This window comes from Schistocerca americana, chromosome X (assembly GCF_021461395.2).
Source record: "Schistocerca americana isolate TAMUIC-IGC-003095 chromosome X, iqSchAmer2.1, whole genome shotgun sequence".
Classification (NCBI taxonomy): Eukaryota; Metazoa; Arthropoda; class Insecta; order Orthoptera; family Acrididae; genus Schistocerca; species Schistocerca americana.
The window spans coordinates 555,444,669-555,461,523 of record NC_060130.1 but is presented as its reverse complement, the minus strand read 5'-3'; positions in this window follow the sequence as shown (position 1 = coordinate 555,461,523).

Below are 16,855 nucleotides of genomic sequence, written 5' to 3'. Positions count from 1 at the left end.
ATGCGCAAGACAAGGGAAGATACTTGAATGCGCATGCGCATACGAATACGAGAAAGTTTATACATGGGTCGGGGCTAAATAGCCCATATATTCCCAACCGTGGATCAACGTATATCAAAAAATGGAGTGGATAGAATAAGTGATGAGCTAAATAGGAGATGAAACCTAAAAATAACCGCAGACGGTGGCTTATGCTAGGAAAGAAACATATATGAAGCTACCTATGACAACAGGAGGAACTCTTAAAAACTATACCTAGAGCCAGTAGTTAGCCTGAGGGGGGGGGGGGGGGGGGGGCTGAGGGGACGTAATCTAAAGACGTCGTGGTAATAAAGATATAGGGATAAAACGTGAGGTGTTCAACGGGCTAAAATGAGGATAATAGAAAGAAGATGAACCACTCGACCAACCGCGCTCGCCAATCAGCGCACGCATGAGAAAGTCCCCAGATCATCAGATTTACAAGTACGAAGTACAATTTAAAGGTGGGAAACCTTCAAAAAATTTTCTGTTCCTTAGTAGGAGTTGGTCGTTAAGGATATTGTCTTTAGCATGTTGCATATGGTTAAAGATCTGCATTTCTTCCAAAACATCCAGTTATAAGCCCTTAACCTTGGCATGAAGTAACTCGATATTAACTGGAGGGCTAGGCGCAAGAGCCGCATAAGTAGAGCCCCTAGTACCGTCACCGCTTCCAGTAGGAATATGCTCTTTATACTATCAACACTCAACATCGCTAACTGTAACTTTATATTTGGTGAGTGGTTTCCGCAATCTAAGTTGCTGTCATCGAATCTGTAAAGCATATAGTTTGAGTTTGTAATCATAATGAGATTAGATATAATATAGTGTGAAATAACTGGAATATGTACGGCACACCTTATGCAAACAGAACTCAAGGAACCTCCACTATCTGTACAATATATCGTATCACATCATAATAACTCATTCCATGAGCATGAAGAAAGTGGTCGGTTGGCATGCCAATTTAAAAAAAAAATTTCTTAGGCACTTGTGGGTTTTATTGTTGTTCTGAAGAAGATGTAGTTATCTACGCCGAAACCTGGGTTAACACTAGGTGCTTTTTTCGCAGTCGAGGCAGGTTTTTAGATTTTAACCCTTTATAACTGTCTGGGGCAACGATGTAGTTCGTGCATGCCTCAGTTTTATACATGTATAACCCTTTCAGTGTAACTGTTTTCTTCCAGATGGTTTGAAGTAATGATCAACAGTTTGTTTCATGCTGAAAATGATTAACTGGTCTACTTTCCGGATGCAGACAGCTGTTGGATGTTTTCTAGAAGAGGTAATGACTGTGTCCCCATCATTAGATACGTCAATAACATGGATCAGTTGCTCACACGAAATTAAAGCGAAACCTTGATATCTGAGCTGAAAAGAACGCGTTATCATGGGAAAGAGGCAAGGTACGCTGTTGAATATATTCAATCTGTGCACTAGCATATACGAAAGATACAATAAGCCAAAATTTTGTATTCTGTCCAGAGCTTCCATCTAAAATCAAAACTGATTCTCTCTGGAGATGTTGCCTGTTTTTCCAGTAATGAAACAGTAAAGAGGTCATTTTGTTCCTCCCTACTTGGAACTCCTTCACGATAAGTGAACATTAAGGCTGCATCACTACCATAATACCATGAAACATAGAAGTAAAACTATCAACACCCAAGATCGCTGACTGTAACTTTATATTTGGTGACTGGTTTCCGCAATCTAAGTTGCTGTCATCGGATCTGTAAAGCATATAGTTTAAGTTTGTAATCATAATGAGATTAGATATAATATAGTGTGAAATATCCGGAATATATGCGGCATACCTGATGCAAACAGAATTCAAGGAGTCTCCACTATCTGTACTATATCACTTCATAATAACTCATTCCATGAGCATGAAGAAAGTGGTCGATTGGCATGCCAAATTAAAAAAAAAAAGGTTTACGTGAAATGGCATGCACATTGCACCGATTACACAAGCTCATATTGATACAACAGATAAATGAACACAGATTCAGAACTCAAGAACATAGATGTTATGAACTACCAACAGGTGGCACTGCGGTAGTGAACAGACTGAAATACTTCGTAACATATAAATCATAAGGGAAACATTACATCCAACGAAAGTACAAACAATGTAATGTGTGCGATTTTTATGTAATTATATAAAGCAAGTAATCGAGATCAGAATATATAAGCACAAACTTCCTTCATACACAAACCATTGTGAAAAATATTTTTTTTTAATAATTAAAAGTCATAAACTCACAGAAACTGGTTGTATGTTAATGATACTAAGTTTCTACATGTACTTGTATAGTCGAACCAGTTACAAATCAAGTGCAATGTAGAAAATACACTGTCTAGTCACATGAATTCCTCCAGCGTCTATGTTCGATATCAGCGTGAAATAATCACATACAGACGGCAGATAGCCGTACTTGCTGTGGAGGGTACCGGTATATGAAGCGTGTCGGGGAGATGCGGAAAACAGTGCAGTCGTTGTCGGAATGGGGAAACAGAACAATTTATCTGAATTTCAAAAGGGCATGATCACTGACTTTTGGGCGAGGGATGGAAGCATTTCTGAAACGGCTAAGTTTGTTAGCATGCCACCGAGGTTAAGATACACCACGAATGGCCAAATGGTGCTATTCATAACCAGCGCTGAGGAAATTGCGGTGGACCACGGGCCATAGATGATAGCGGAGATGTGTACAGGTGACCAGACGTGCAACAGGTGAGTAACTGACAACCCAGATGAACCAAGGGGCTACGAAAAGTGTCTCCTCAACTATCGTTCAGCGTACGTTGCTGCATATGGGCCTCCGCAGGAGGCACCTGGTTCATTCACATATGATGACTGTTTTCATCGGCGAAGAAGCCTGGAATTTGTACTCCTGTGCACCCAATGGGCGTCCACTGAGTGGCGACAGGTAGTCTTTCCAGACGAATCACGTTTTATGCTCCGTCGGGCAGATGGCCGGTGGAGGGTACAGCATGAAATATCTGAAAGCAAAAAAATCGTCGGAAAGGTTCAGGACGGATGGCATTCCGTGTGTGACGTCGTCATTCTGGAAGGCCCAGTGGATTAACACAAGTGTGCATCTATTATAGATGGCCATGTCCACCACTGGATGCAGTTTGTTTTTTCTAGGTACAATGGCACCTACCAGCAGAACAGTGCAACGAGTCACACAGTATGCTGCCAACGTGCATGGATCGAAGAGCAGCAGAATGAGTTTACCGTATTCCCTTGGCCACGAGACTCCTGGGATTTAAACCCAATCAAGAATCTGTGAGACCACCTCGATTTCGGGCTGTTCGTAGCATGGATCCTCCACCGAGAAACTTAGAGCAGCTCGCCACAGCACTGGAGTCGGCATGGCTCCACGTCCCCGTCGGTACGTTCCAGAAATTCACTGACTCACTTCCTGCACGTCTCACAGCGGTCCGTACTGCAAAAGCTGGTTAGTCAGGCTTTTGATAGGTGGTCAAATTAATGTGGCTGGACAGATTAATTTTGATCTATATGCTTTACAGACTCGATCATGACAACGTAGGCTGCTGAAACTGGTCATAAAAACAAAGTTACAGTTAACGAAATGGTTCAAATGGCTCTGAGCACTATGGGACTCAACTGCTGTGGTCATAAGTCCCCTAGAACTTAGAACTACTTAAACCTAACTAACCTAAGGACAGCACACAACACCCAGCCATCACGAGGCAGAGAAAATCCCTGACCCCGCCGGGAATCGAACCCGGGAACCCGGGCGTGGGAAGCGAGAGTGCTACCGCACGACCACGAGATGCGGGCTACAGTTAACGATCTTGGCTGTTGAGGTTTTTACTTCTGTATTTCAGTTATTCTAGATCGCCTCCATGCTTTAGTAATGTCAACCACATACACAATGTCATAGCTGTATTGTATAAAATGTTGCTTTAGTTGCTAGCATAGGAAAAGGCTGGTTTTGCATGTAGTCAATAGATACAACGGTCACTAAACCATGTCCAGTATTCTGCCTGAACCGTCATTTTTCTGATGTCGTACGCTATCGATGCCACTCCAGGCATTCCTCGTTGAAAGGTTGGCAGTAACTCATGTGACTGCGCCGCCAATCCGTGGTTGGCTCTGAGACAGGCCCTCTTCAACAGGCGCGGCTACGGGTCACCACGGAGCCTACTTAAGAAGACGCTCCACCGACACTACCACGATCTGTTGGTAGCGTTTGATCGGTGCCTTCAAAGCCTTACTATTTAGCCCCTGTTGATACTGTGTATGACGGCCCTGCATGTCTTGCTGAACTTAAGTAAACCAGAGTTACGTACATATTACGCGTACTTCGCATTATCCTTTGCTCTCTGTCTCAGCACCCACCTTTTGTGTTCCAGCTGGGTTCTACTTCTCGCCATACAACCACCTCTCGACAGTTTTTTTTTTATTGTAGAACTACCGTTCTTCGTCGTTTTTACCTTGCTTTGAGTTAGTATTCTTGTGTTTCAGAACGTTTGCACTCCAATTGATTCTATATTTTTGCGCTTTTCAGAAGGTAATATTCTTAGTTTTCTTCAGTGGTTGCACATTTTCTTCTTGTTCTTGTAATTTTTGTGTATATTGATCAAGGGTAGTCCTCCACAACAACTATCATCAACAAAGATTGTAAACTTTGAGACGCAGAGCATTTTTTTCTTGTTCTTGTAATTTTTGTGTATATTGATCAAGGGTAGACCTCCACAACAACTGTCATCCACAAAGATTGTTAACTTTCAGGCGCAGCACACGCTTATGGAAACGACGACGAGACTGCTCGCTGTGCAAGCAAACACTATGCCACCGCCGCCATCTACTCCAGAACCGCCGCAGCAAGCAGCGCGATTTCCGTATCACCATTCCCTGCATTTGATGCACGCGGGACGGTTACAGTACGGAGCACATCACGGCACATATTTCTCGCGCATCACGTTGAAAGTAGGGAGAGACAAAGTCATTTTCTTTAACAGTTGGAATGTCCTTGTAGAGGGTGGCACGTAAACTTTTTACCGTCGCTGGTCTTTGAAGTATTCCTTATGAAGAATTAATTGCTGCGCTAGATAGATGAAATGATGAATGTCGCAGCTGCGCGTTCAGGTTCTTTCGTTCCCGTCGGCAACCTAATCAGACTCGTAAGCATTAGGTAGCAGACTTACAATGGCTTACACGCCATTGCAAATTTAAGTGTGAGTGTGGAGGTAACTGTAGGGATGGATCAAGGACGTCATTAACAAGAATGTGTCAGAGTCTCGCATAAGTGAACAGACTAGTAAGTATCTTGATCGTAGTTAGACAGATATTTTAGAATTCAAGGAGCATCAGGACTCGTATGACAGTGCAGCGGTAGTAGACATTGATTCATCTCCAATTTGTGTGATAGAGAGTAGAAGTTAACCGGTTGTCCCCCTAGTTCGTGTGCAACGGCACCCGAAATCTAAGCCAGGGCAGCCACGTAAACTGACCCAGTGCGTTACGCAGCAGGCTAGTGGTGTTAGATCTTGCCCTCAGTGTTTCACAGCATCCAAACGCAAGTCATGCTCCTGTGGTGATGCTAAGTTTCAAGCATGGTCACATTTAATCTGTCAAGTCCAATACGAACTTCACACGTTGTCAAAGGTATCAGTCAATGAATATCATTGCAGTATTTTCCAAGCCGTGTAGCGATTCTAGTGTTACACAGAGCAAGTCAAGTGTAACGGCGAAGAACTGACACACTTCTTCCAGTCAGCTTAAGGTCAAAAAACGGTTGTCACTCTGCTGATTTACAATCGCAGAATATGCATGCAGCTGGACAGTGGGGCGTCAGTGACTTCGGTGATCAGAAGCACTTACAAAATTTTATGCAAGCCGAAGCAACGAAGACGCAGGCTACCCTTTCATGTAATGGTGGTCATGAGATTACTATGCTAGGTATCTGGAGCCTATCTGCCTCTGTTAAGACGTTATAAAAATAAATTCTTTCACTGTTTTGTGCTCATATGACAGTGAAAATAATTTTGGCATGGACTCGTCAACGTCTTTTGCGCATTAAAGACAATGTGCTCTCTGTGAACTCTTCTGCGCGTAGGGACAGCGTAGCTGAAATGTGTGATGAATTTAGTGACGTTTTTCAGGATGACTTTGGCAAAGCTAATTATTTTGGGCTCATCTTACCATCAAAGGCAATGTGTAAGGACGGTTTTGCCCAGGACGGTCCTTCCGCCAAGCCATCAGAGATCAGTTGGCACAGGAAGTCTTATATTTGCAGGTGGGACTGCCCCTGCAACAGCCAATCTGTAGGCGCGACCTTTAGTCATAAGGGAACCTTCTTGCAAATTACGCTTATGTGCTTCTTTCAAGACAACAATAAATTCGCAGACTGTGGTTGACTCTTTTTTTCCCTTGCCTCATACTGAGAAGCTCAGGTACAAACTTGATACTGGTTGCTTCTTTTCCAAGACTGATCTTCGCGATGTATATCTGCTACATCTTTTGAATGAACAGTTGCAAAAGCTTTTGTGGTCAACACCCATATGAGGTTATTAAAGCTTTGTAGTTGTCATTTGGCAGTGCGACCGCACCCATAATTTTTCAACGTGGTTTTTACAGTTGACTGCTACAGTTGCTTTTTGTTGAAACTGTTTTGATTACATGGTCGCTTCTCATCGTACTTCTGGTGAACGTCTTTCCAATCTCAAGAGTCTGCTCTCAGATGCTGAATAAAATTGTAATAAAATCAAGCGCCTTCATCTGGAGTGAGACTGAATATTTAGGACGTGTGATCAGTCACACTTGACAACCATATGGGATATCCCAGCTCCCTTGGAATGTCGGTGAACTCCAAGCAGTGTTGTGTAAATAAAAGTATTACATTCAGTCATCTGGCGCTACCACACAGTCGACTTAAGAAGACGCCACACCGATGCGAACCCAATCTGTTCGTAGTGTTCTATCAGTGCATTTGAAGCCTTACTATTTAGCTTCTGTTGAAATTGTATACGACGAACCTCCCGGTCCCATGGAATTGTTGGGACTATATTAAGACTTCCTGGAACCAAGTAAACCAGAGATACATTCATGTTACGTGTACTTCTCCTTATCTTTGCTCTGAATCTAAGCATCCATCTATTCTCAGCAGCCATCCCTGCGCCGACCGAATGATTTTGGTTCATAAGAAGCTCCCGCTTCCCTTAATTAAACATGATCTTGAAATATAGACCTGGATTTGTCACTGGCGCTAGCAACAGATAACTGCTTCTCTAAAGCATCACATCTAGAACAAGTGTCAAACAGAGGATATCGAAACGATACATTCAAGGTATTGACAAATTCCCAGTGTAGTTTGCAGGGCACATGAATTTGATATTCGTCTGTAAAAACCTCATGCACTTTCTTCACAATTAGAGTTTCAGGCAGCTACCTTTGGGACTAATCCTTACGGAATGAGTAATGAGAAACCCTTGATTTGAATAGAGAAATGTGATGTTCAACAAGCTCTCTGAGAGGCCGAGGAACAGCATGAGGCATACCATTGTGCCAGTGTCTCATACCCTTTGGAGAAACGTTGTTTGACATCAGATGCTCTTGCACAGAGCGTAGTCGACCTCAAAAGATTGTGTGAAAAGCCATGAATGTCTCTCTACAATTGGGTACTTCTGTTGTAGTAACATCAGCAGTCCCTCGGACTTCGTAATAAATAGAAATGTTGTGTGCAAAAGGGGTGCCAGATAGTGAATCGATGCCATCAACGTCACCTGCTTCCTTCTCACGCACTACTTTGCTCTACGATCTTCCTTTCACTTTGTCAACAGTGATAAGGTATTGTGTACTTTTAGACTCCATCCTATAGAACTCCGAGAAAAGGTGTTGCCTTTGTTCAGCTGGTTGTCGTTTGAAAGCAACGCAGTCTTTTGCGTCTGCTACCAAAGGGAGCGGAGGTTGGTCTCCTACACACCTACCTATTAAGAAGGGCAGATGGAAAAATTTAGTGATAGAAAGAAAGAATGCAATGAGTGCTTTCCTGCAGCCATGTCCAACACATTTGGTCTCCGTGTTTATTACATTTTCCTTTCGTTCTTGACTTTTATGCTTTTTAGGCTACTCAGCATTATCTTCGGAGTTCATTACAGAACCAAAGACACTGAACTTTCACTTACCGAAGAGTAGGTTGAAATAATCCAACAAGTACTACGAAGGGGAAAATGAGCATTTAGGTTGGATTATCGTCTTCCTTCACACACAAATAGGCCTTTGACAAAAGCTGTTTCTGTCAGAAATTATTTTGACAAAGCGAATTTTTGTTGACCCATCAAATATTTTTACGGTAATAACTCAGCAGAAGGGACGTTCCTGCATTTTCTTATCAGAACAAATCGTGAGTCTCAGGGATGACAACGAGAACGAGCTGGAATCGCAAAGCCAGCCGATGTGGCCGAGCGGTTCTAGGCGCTTCAGTCCGGAAGCACTCGACCGATACGGTCGCAGGTTCGAATCCTCCTCGAGCTTGGATGTGTGTGATGTCCTTAGGTTACTTAGGTTTAAGTAGTTCTAAGTTCTAGGGGACTGGTGACCTCAGATGTTAAGTCCCATAGTGCTCAGAGCCATTTGAACCATTTTTTTGAAATCGCAAAAACGAGACAAACTAACGAGGGCCTATTTTCGTTATGAAGTCTTATTGTAGAAAATGAAGAATAACAGTCTGTTTTGTAAAACCAGGCGAAGTTTGTAAAGGATAAGAGACACAAAACTGATGCCATCCTGAGAAGGTGGGTTCGGTGCAGATGTAATGACTGCAAAAAAAGTAATTGTCAAAGGAGTGTTACTTAACGAAAATTTTGTTGGTATTGAATTAAACAGACTTAATGTACTGCTGGATAAGCCAGTTACAGTAGGCATGGCTAATTTAGGGCCTTCTTATAGACGTTCATTATGGATATATAATAAACACATTTCCAGCAAAGAATGTAAAAGTGTAAAATATACCTTTAGTTAAATTTTACAGTTAAAATTTCAAGATTTACTAGGTACACCGCAGTGATATGCTTGCACGGTTTTATTCTTCAAGTTTCCCTGCAAATAACAAGTGTAATATGCCACTTGTAAGTAAAAAATTGGCTGGATAATTGGAAGAGAAGTTGAATGATGAACCTAGTTCGAATCTATTGGTCTATGAGCTAAACTGTATGCACTCGAGACCGAGTAAGGACGTGTAACGCACAGAGCAAAGGATATGAAACAATCTTCCGTTAAGGAGTTAACCAACGATCATAACTGGTAATGCGTGTAGAGTTCTGAAGTTAAAATATCTTTACAGTATGTAATTGAATCAAAGCGCTATGCAATTTCCATTGTTAAACATCTCAAGCTAGGTTAACACCACACATTTTTAAACATTTGACACTATCTGATAATGTGAATATCTTAACTTGGGGCTTAAATTGCCGGAAAACTGATGATGACAGTGATGACTGATTTTAGTCTGCGTGTGGAAAATGTAAAATGTAATCTGTTACTGCTGGCCGGGGTGGCCGAGCGGTTCTAGACGCTACAGTCTTGAACCACGCGACCGCTACGGTAGCAGGTTCGAATCCTGACACGCGAATGGATGTTTGTGATGTCCTTAGGTTAGTTGGGTTTAAGTACTTCTAAGTTATAGTGGACTGATGACCTCAGAAGTTAAGTCCCATAATGCTCAGAGCCATTTGAACCATTAATCTGTAACTGATGTGAATATCAAAGCTGAGGGTAACTACCATCTGAAAAAAGGATATTTGATTGTGTACATGTGGAAAATACAGAAGTTATTAAAATAGATTTGTAACCAATCTTAGAGGATAAGTGAAATCATAAAACATTAAACATTATATTTTATAAATAATGTCAATACTTACGTCTTAGGGGTCATTGCGACCAGTAAAATATGAGAACGGTAAATACGATTTATAAATTATTTTAATTTGTGAGCAAAATACGGAAAACATTTGATGGGATTTGTAACTGATACGATACTGATTTTAGAGAATGTGTGAAAAATGAATAACATGTTCTTGGCGTCAAAGCTATATTACCTATAACAAGCTATACTGAATGGAGACTGTAAACGTACTTATTATAATGTGAATCAGATTTACTACCATGACTGTGTTAACTGGTTCTGGCATGGATCTCGAATAAGAGTAAATTATGAAGGACAGATTTAGCTTGTTGAAAACTTAGTAGATTATGTTTAATCATTCCTGTCACTACGCACTGAACTGTTGATTGGCAAAACTGTAGACAGTTACACAAGTGTGCATTTAATTACTCCTTGTAATGTACAGTAACTTCGTATGTTTGTTTCTTTGTACATTCCCATCTGCAATGCTTTATATTTGTGATGAAATATAGGGGTGTGACATTACACAGTGAACGTGTGCGTGTATGTGTGTGTGTGTGTGTGTGTGTGTGTGTGTGACGTGCGTGCTTGTGCGCGTGAACGTGCACCTATGTATTTCATTCAGCTGCCTCACATGTAAAATTCCCCTCTTCCCCTGTATTATATTTCACGGAAGTAATGAAATATTCAATATAATCCGTCTCGCTCTCTCTCTCTCTCTTTTTCTGTAGTGGGTACTTAAATGAGGCATCAATCAGAATATTTCACAGAGAGGAAGGTGGGGGGAAAACCAATCAGAAATCTTCTAGGTGTGAATTTAATAAGACGAATTCCGCTCTGTTCTCAAACCCTGTGGAACTGGTACAGCAACCGCAGTCATGTTGTAGAGAAAAGTCAGTCGTTGTATCAATAAAGACGGATTTATTAGTTCTTCATTTACGACTCGAATTAAGAGGTGATAAATCCATCTATATTGCAGCCACGACTGAATTCTCGCAGATGAAGAACTAATAATTCCATCTTTATGGCAACCACGATTGAATTCCCTCTATAGATATAAATTGTGCTACTAGAGAAATGCAGCGCAAAGAAAAGTCAGATCCGCAGTTAGATGTTTTGATAAATAATACAGTTTGTTCCGGTACTTTTGAACATGTGCCTAAAAATTCTCATTGTGTGTGTGTGTGTGTGTGTGTGTGTGTGTGTGTGTGTGTGTGCATCTGTGGGTGCGTGTGGGTAGGGGTGAGTGTGTATGCATGTGTGCGTGTGCACACTCACCTGCACGATGCGAAAATAGTGTAAAAAATTCTCATTGTGTGTGTGTGTATGTGTGTGTGTGTGTGCATCTGTGGGTGCGTGTGGGTAGGGGTGAGTGTGTATGCATGTGTGCGTGTGCACACTCACCTGCACGATACGAAAATACTGTAAAACGGGAAACATCCTTCATTTAACAGCGGGCCAATTTATGAAATTACTGTGAAGCTTACATATGTTTCTAATAAAATAGTTACAGTCGTTCGGAAACTGTCGGATACTCTCTGATTGTCTTTTTCGACAATATTTATTTTTAATTTGCTGCCAAAATGAGGTCAACGAAAAAGAAGCATTAATTGTGACGTAGTGAAAACGACAGCCATGTCACGTCATAATGATGTCATAGAGAGCGGTGGGTGCATAGCCTGAGGTTCACACATTGTAATGTTCACACCAATATATTTGGATCAGATAGTAGAATTCTGTACTACTCATAGATAAAGTGATATGGTAACTCTCCAACAAAACTCGCAATAACTTAATTTAGTAGCTGGTGACAAGATATCTGTATATTATGTTGTAAGGAGGATCATACAAATAAAGAGGATCCTACATAGCCCAGCATTATAAAAAAAAAATCTAACCTAAAAACCACAAGAAACAAACTGTTTTTAGGACTCATTTATAAAGAACGATCATTACTTTAAACAAGTTTAATTTTACAAAATTTAATGAAAATGGTCACTGGTGACGGTAAAAGGCACATAAATATATTTAGGCGTTTATGAAAGACAGTATTTGCATATAAAGCCGACCAGAAATCCAGTGTTTCGAAGTTAGTTTTCACAAACCCTCTTGAGAATGATCGTAGTACTAAGAGTTGTCATAGATTGCATACCAGCTCAATTTCTTCTGTCGAATATCTTGTATATGGGTACAAGGAACAAGATGAGAGAGACTGTCATATTCATTAGAGATATAGGTACCGTCATTATTCCCACCGGTAGTGCAGCAGGTAAATGTTACACTATTAGCAGCAGAAAGTACCTTTCGCCATACATGGTTCAGTGTCCTCCAGAGTATGTGTAAAATGCAGCATCCCTTCCTTCTTTGACCGTCATTGAACTTCTAGGACACAAGCTGACACTAACATTACAGAATAATTCGCAATATTCCGGTAGCTGACACTGCCACCTTCATTTTTGACTGTGGGGTATTGTATGCACAGTTTCACCGACGATTAGCGGTAGTTTTCGTTCAAATGACATACATCCCTACATAGATGAAAAGGCCTGAACACTGTTAGTGAATGTAATAGGATCAGCGGTCTTAATGTACAGTGTCAACTACTGCGTCGCGTTCGTTACCCTCCGACATTTGCTGTTACGGGGACCGCTGGAACTGAAGCGAGTTTATAAAAGCTTGATGAGCGTTATGAAACGAACTTTACAACAGCCATAATGTTATGAGCGGGTCACCTGCCACATGCAGGTACAATTATCTATGAACTCATAATTGGCATTAACCAAACCATTGTTTGAAGCGTTTCGAGAGCAGCAGTAATATTACCACGGCGCTGCTCGCCGTTGCACTTTCACATGTTGTGTGGTGCTACCAATGAAACTGTTTCCTAACCAAGTATAGTAAGATTGTAATGGAACAATTTGATACGTCTTGTATCCACTGTAAGACATGAACAAAGTTTTAGAGGGGTATAACCCATATCCACTGTGGTACTGTTTAGGAAAAATAAAAAATAAGGATACTGTTGTATTATACGTCCTAGTTTTTTGATAAGAGTTTATGTAATCTACTAAGCTGTTTATATATTCCATTTTATAAGCACTACATGTGAATACAGCTCTCATATCACCCATTTGTGTCACAACGATGGGCGTACCTAACTGCACATATTACCACACGACAGTGGATCGAAAATAACCTGTGCTAATGCTGTTGGCTTTATACTTCATACCGAGCGAGGGGCGCAGTGGTTAGCACACTGGACTCGCATTCCGGAGGACGACGGTTCAAATCCGCTTCCGGCCACCCTGATTTAGGTTTTCCATGATATCCCCAAAGGTTCAGACAATTGCCAGGATGATACACGGCCGACTTCCCTCTCCATCCTTCCCTATTCCGATAGGACCGAGGACCTTGCTGTTTGGTCCCCTCCCCCAGATCAACCAATAAATCATATAGTTCATTACATACTACTTACAGCTGTAAGATTTTGCTAGAAGGCTGTGTAGCATGGTAAGTAAACGATCCTAGCAGGGAATCACAATTATCGGAGACAGCTATGTCAAGATCCTGTCTGTAAAACGTGTATGATGTAAGACGTGGTAATAAGGCACACATCTGCAAACAGATGAAGATATATTAACCGCTGGAAATAAAAGCTCGAGGCAAACTTCGCAGTAATCTGTAAGTAAGACACCATAGCAGCAATCAAAACTATTGTACTCACTCTTCATCCAGCGCAAATCGATTATTTATCCTACCACTAGAAACGTGCTATAAAATGAACTTATGAAAATTACTTAACGACTACAGAAGAAAAGAGAAGTAATATGGAGGTCCGACGAAATGTAAAGAAAATATTAAAAATATATAACCACTAAATATTCGAGATGAAGGTGCCAGAAGGCTATAAAGATTTCCCTGTTACACACTACAGTGTTTAAGTATGTATCGAGAAATGTTAATGAAAGTATTGTCTGAAAGCTGCTTGTGGAGTATTCAAAATCATTCAAGTCGACACAGAACGATAAGAAATACACACATAGATGTAAATGAATTTGAAACACGCTACTGCAAGAAGTACATGTACGGAATTTATCGTACCCTGTTGATGAAATATGAAACGTAGTCGGGAATAAATGACAAACAGAAAAAGACAAGGTGGGGGCTTAATGCAAACGACGGTCAGAATTTTGCCAAACACTGGAATTGTGCTATCTGCTTCGAAAGAATGAAGGAAAATTAGTGTACAACAGTCGTCTACGACATGGACGTGGAGGGAAACAAATTCTTCTTTTCAAAAGAGCCGCTTAAGCGATGCAAGGTAACCATAAATAGGACAATATGATTAATGTTACCTGAATCACGTAATACATAAGCCCTACACTAATGCACAGTGATGAAATATAAAAACTGCAAAAATACTTCGATGAATTAAACACCGACCGTTTAAACTCAGGTACCAAGGAATGCCGCACGTAAAGAGAAAGGAAGCAGCCAAAAATTAATCGTAACCATGTATGCAACTCTACTGTTCATTGTACTTCGGTAACAAGGGAATATTAGTTTTCCAGTCTGGCTCACTAAAACATAAACAAAGAAAAAACATTACCTTATATACCTGATATAATATTTCTGGCTTTGCAGCCATCATATGTGGCTATAAGAAGCTCTTCTTAGAGCAATTGGGAAGGTAGCAGTTCCAAGATGACGTAATGTTGGGTGACGTACCGATGACAGATGGTTTATTCGGTACGGGTATCGTTAGATAGACCGCCTAAATTGTGGTCCTTCTCCACGATTGGCTGCTGCGTTAGGCAATTGCGCCCCAAAATGACAATCTTCTGTTATTAATATTAGACAAACTTAACAGCGTATTTAAATGAATTTCTTATCTAAAGCATCTCACAATAGTGTGCTATCAATCCATTATTTCACGAGTATTAATAACCAGCAGAATAATAAACGACTGCAAAAGGAAAAGCCAGACTAAGCACTTCGGTGATCTTCACATCGTGCCTAACTTGAATGGCGGGTGAAGTGGTTCGGCTGTAAGATCAGAGCTGCTCCGGCAGTCTCGGAAGACGGACATGTTGTTCCGTCGCGGTATCAGTTAAGACTAAATGCTTAGTGTGTAAATCAGAGCTGGTTCGACAGCGTCGGGAGACAGACATACAGCCTTCCGCAGTCAATGTTAGTTACGACTTTATTAGCAATATATGTTTATTTGGACCTGTAGTTGACAACAGTGGGATACTAATTGCGGAAAACTGCAGTTCATTAATTTATTGAAGAATAAAAGACATTTATGACTCTAAGGAGCTCTAAAAAGGAATATAATTGTGCAGTTCTCGTGTTCTGATAATAAGAAGAGAGTGGTATTCCTTCTCGCCAAGAGTTTCTTACAGCTTAAAGATTACAGATTCACGACCTACGCGGTGATTTCTGACCAGGGGATCACAAACGTACAAGACTGCAGGTTGGTGAAATTTTATTAGAACTTATGGTTTCCACTCAGGGCGGTGGAAGCAATTAGGCACCTTGCATGTAATGCAATCTTAGTACAAATGTGATCAGTGACACATAATCTGTGGTAACTCCGAGGAGGTATGAAGAAGAGAAATATTTTCGTGAGAAAGTATTTATGATACGCACGTACATCTCTCTCTCTCTCTTTCTCTGCCTCTATAACTCTCTCTTTTTCAAGTAGCACTACATAGCATCCCTGGTGGGGATAGTCTTCGAAGTTGAAGTGCTTTGGAATCATGAGTCTAGATTTTACTACCGAGTACTGTGAACTGTAACCGACCAGCGGATTGGGTAAGGACTACGATTTGTGTGAACTGTGAATGACCAGAGGATTGCATAAGAACTGTGACAAATAGTCCTTAAACTCTGTTAGAGCTGTTTCAGCTTAAGTTGAACTATAGTAACTGATGCCGCAAAATCAAATTTGAGGTTACAATGAAAGTAGTATTGGCGAAAAGCAGGAATGGAATGTGCGAACTGGAACCGCACGACCGCTACGGTCGCAGGTTCGAATCCTGCCTCAGGCATGGATGTTTGTGATGTCCTTAGGTTAGTTAGGTTTAACTAGTTCTAAGTTCTAGGGGACTAATGACCTCAGCAGTTGAGTCCCATAGTGCTCAGAGCCATTTGAACCATTTTGAATGTGCGAAAGTGCTACAAGAATAAAGGTTAACCTTGTGTGCGCGGTCCGTGGGATTACGTTATTAAGCATCACTTCAATATTCTTCATGGTACGACAAGGAGCAGCATGCAGTGCAGCGTGAAGCAGGGCCAGACAACAGGTTCGGCAGCAAGCAGTGGCTGGCGCAGTGAACACTCTACGGCGCGTTTGAAATGGCAGCTTCAGCAAACCACGGTGCCGGAGTTGCAGCCAGCGGTGCAGCCTACAGCTACGAGAATCAGCGGCAGTACATCGAGGAAGTGATATAGTGTAAGTGCTGCGCTTGCGTATAGCAGTCTACCAACTCAGGATGATGATCAGTATATAAGGTCTATGCTAAAATTAATTTTCCAGATACAAAGAATAGCAAGAAAAGAATATGAGACACTAAAGGAAAGTAGGGAGAAACTAACTAAAACTCTAAATAAAACCGATAAGTGGTTAAAAGAAGTCAATTTAAGAACAGCTGAAATTAACAGTAAGTCCAATGCTTTGGAACTAATGGAATCAAATATTGAAGCTAAAACTGAAGGATCTAGCAAGAACATAGATCACAAAACTAAAGAATGGGGTAAAAAAGAAGTTTGTAAGTCTGAAATAAATGAAAGGGTTGACCATGAAATCGAAAAGACAAATGAGGATTTGCAGAATCCAAATGGGATTACACAAGCAACAATTAATGACATTAGTAATGTAAGACAAGAGCAAAGCAAAAATATTACGAGTAATTTGCAGAGTAACAAATGCAACCAGGAAATACTTAGTTGTA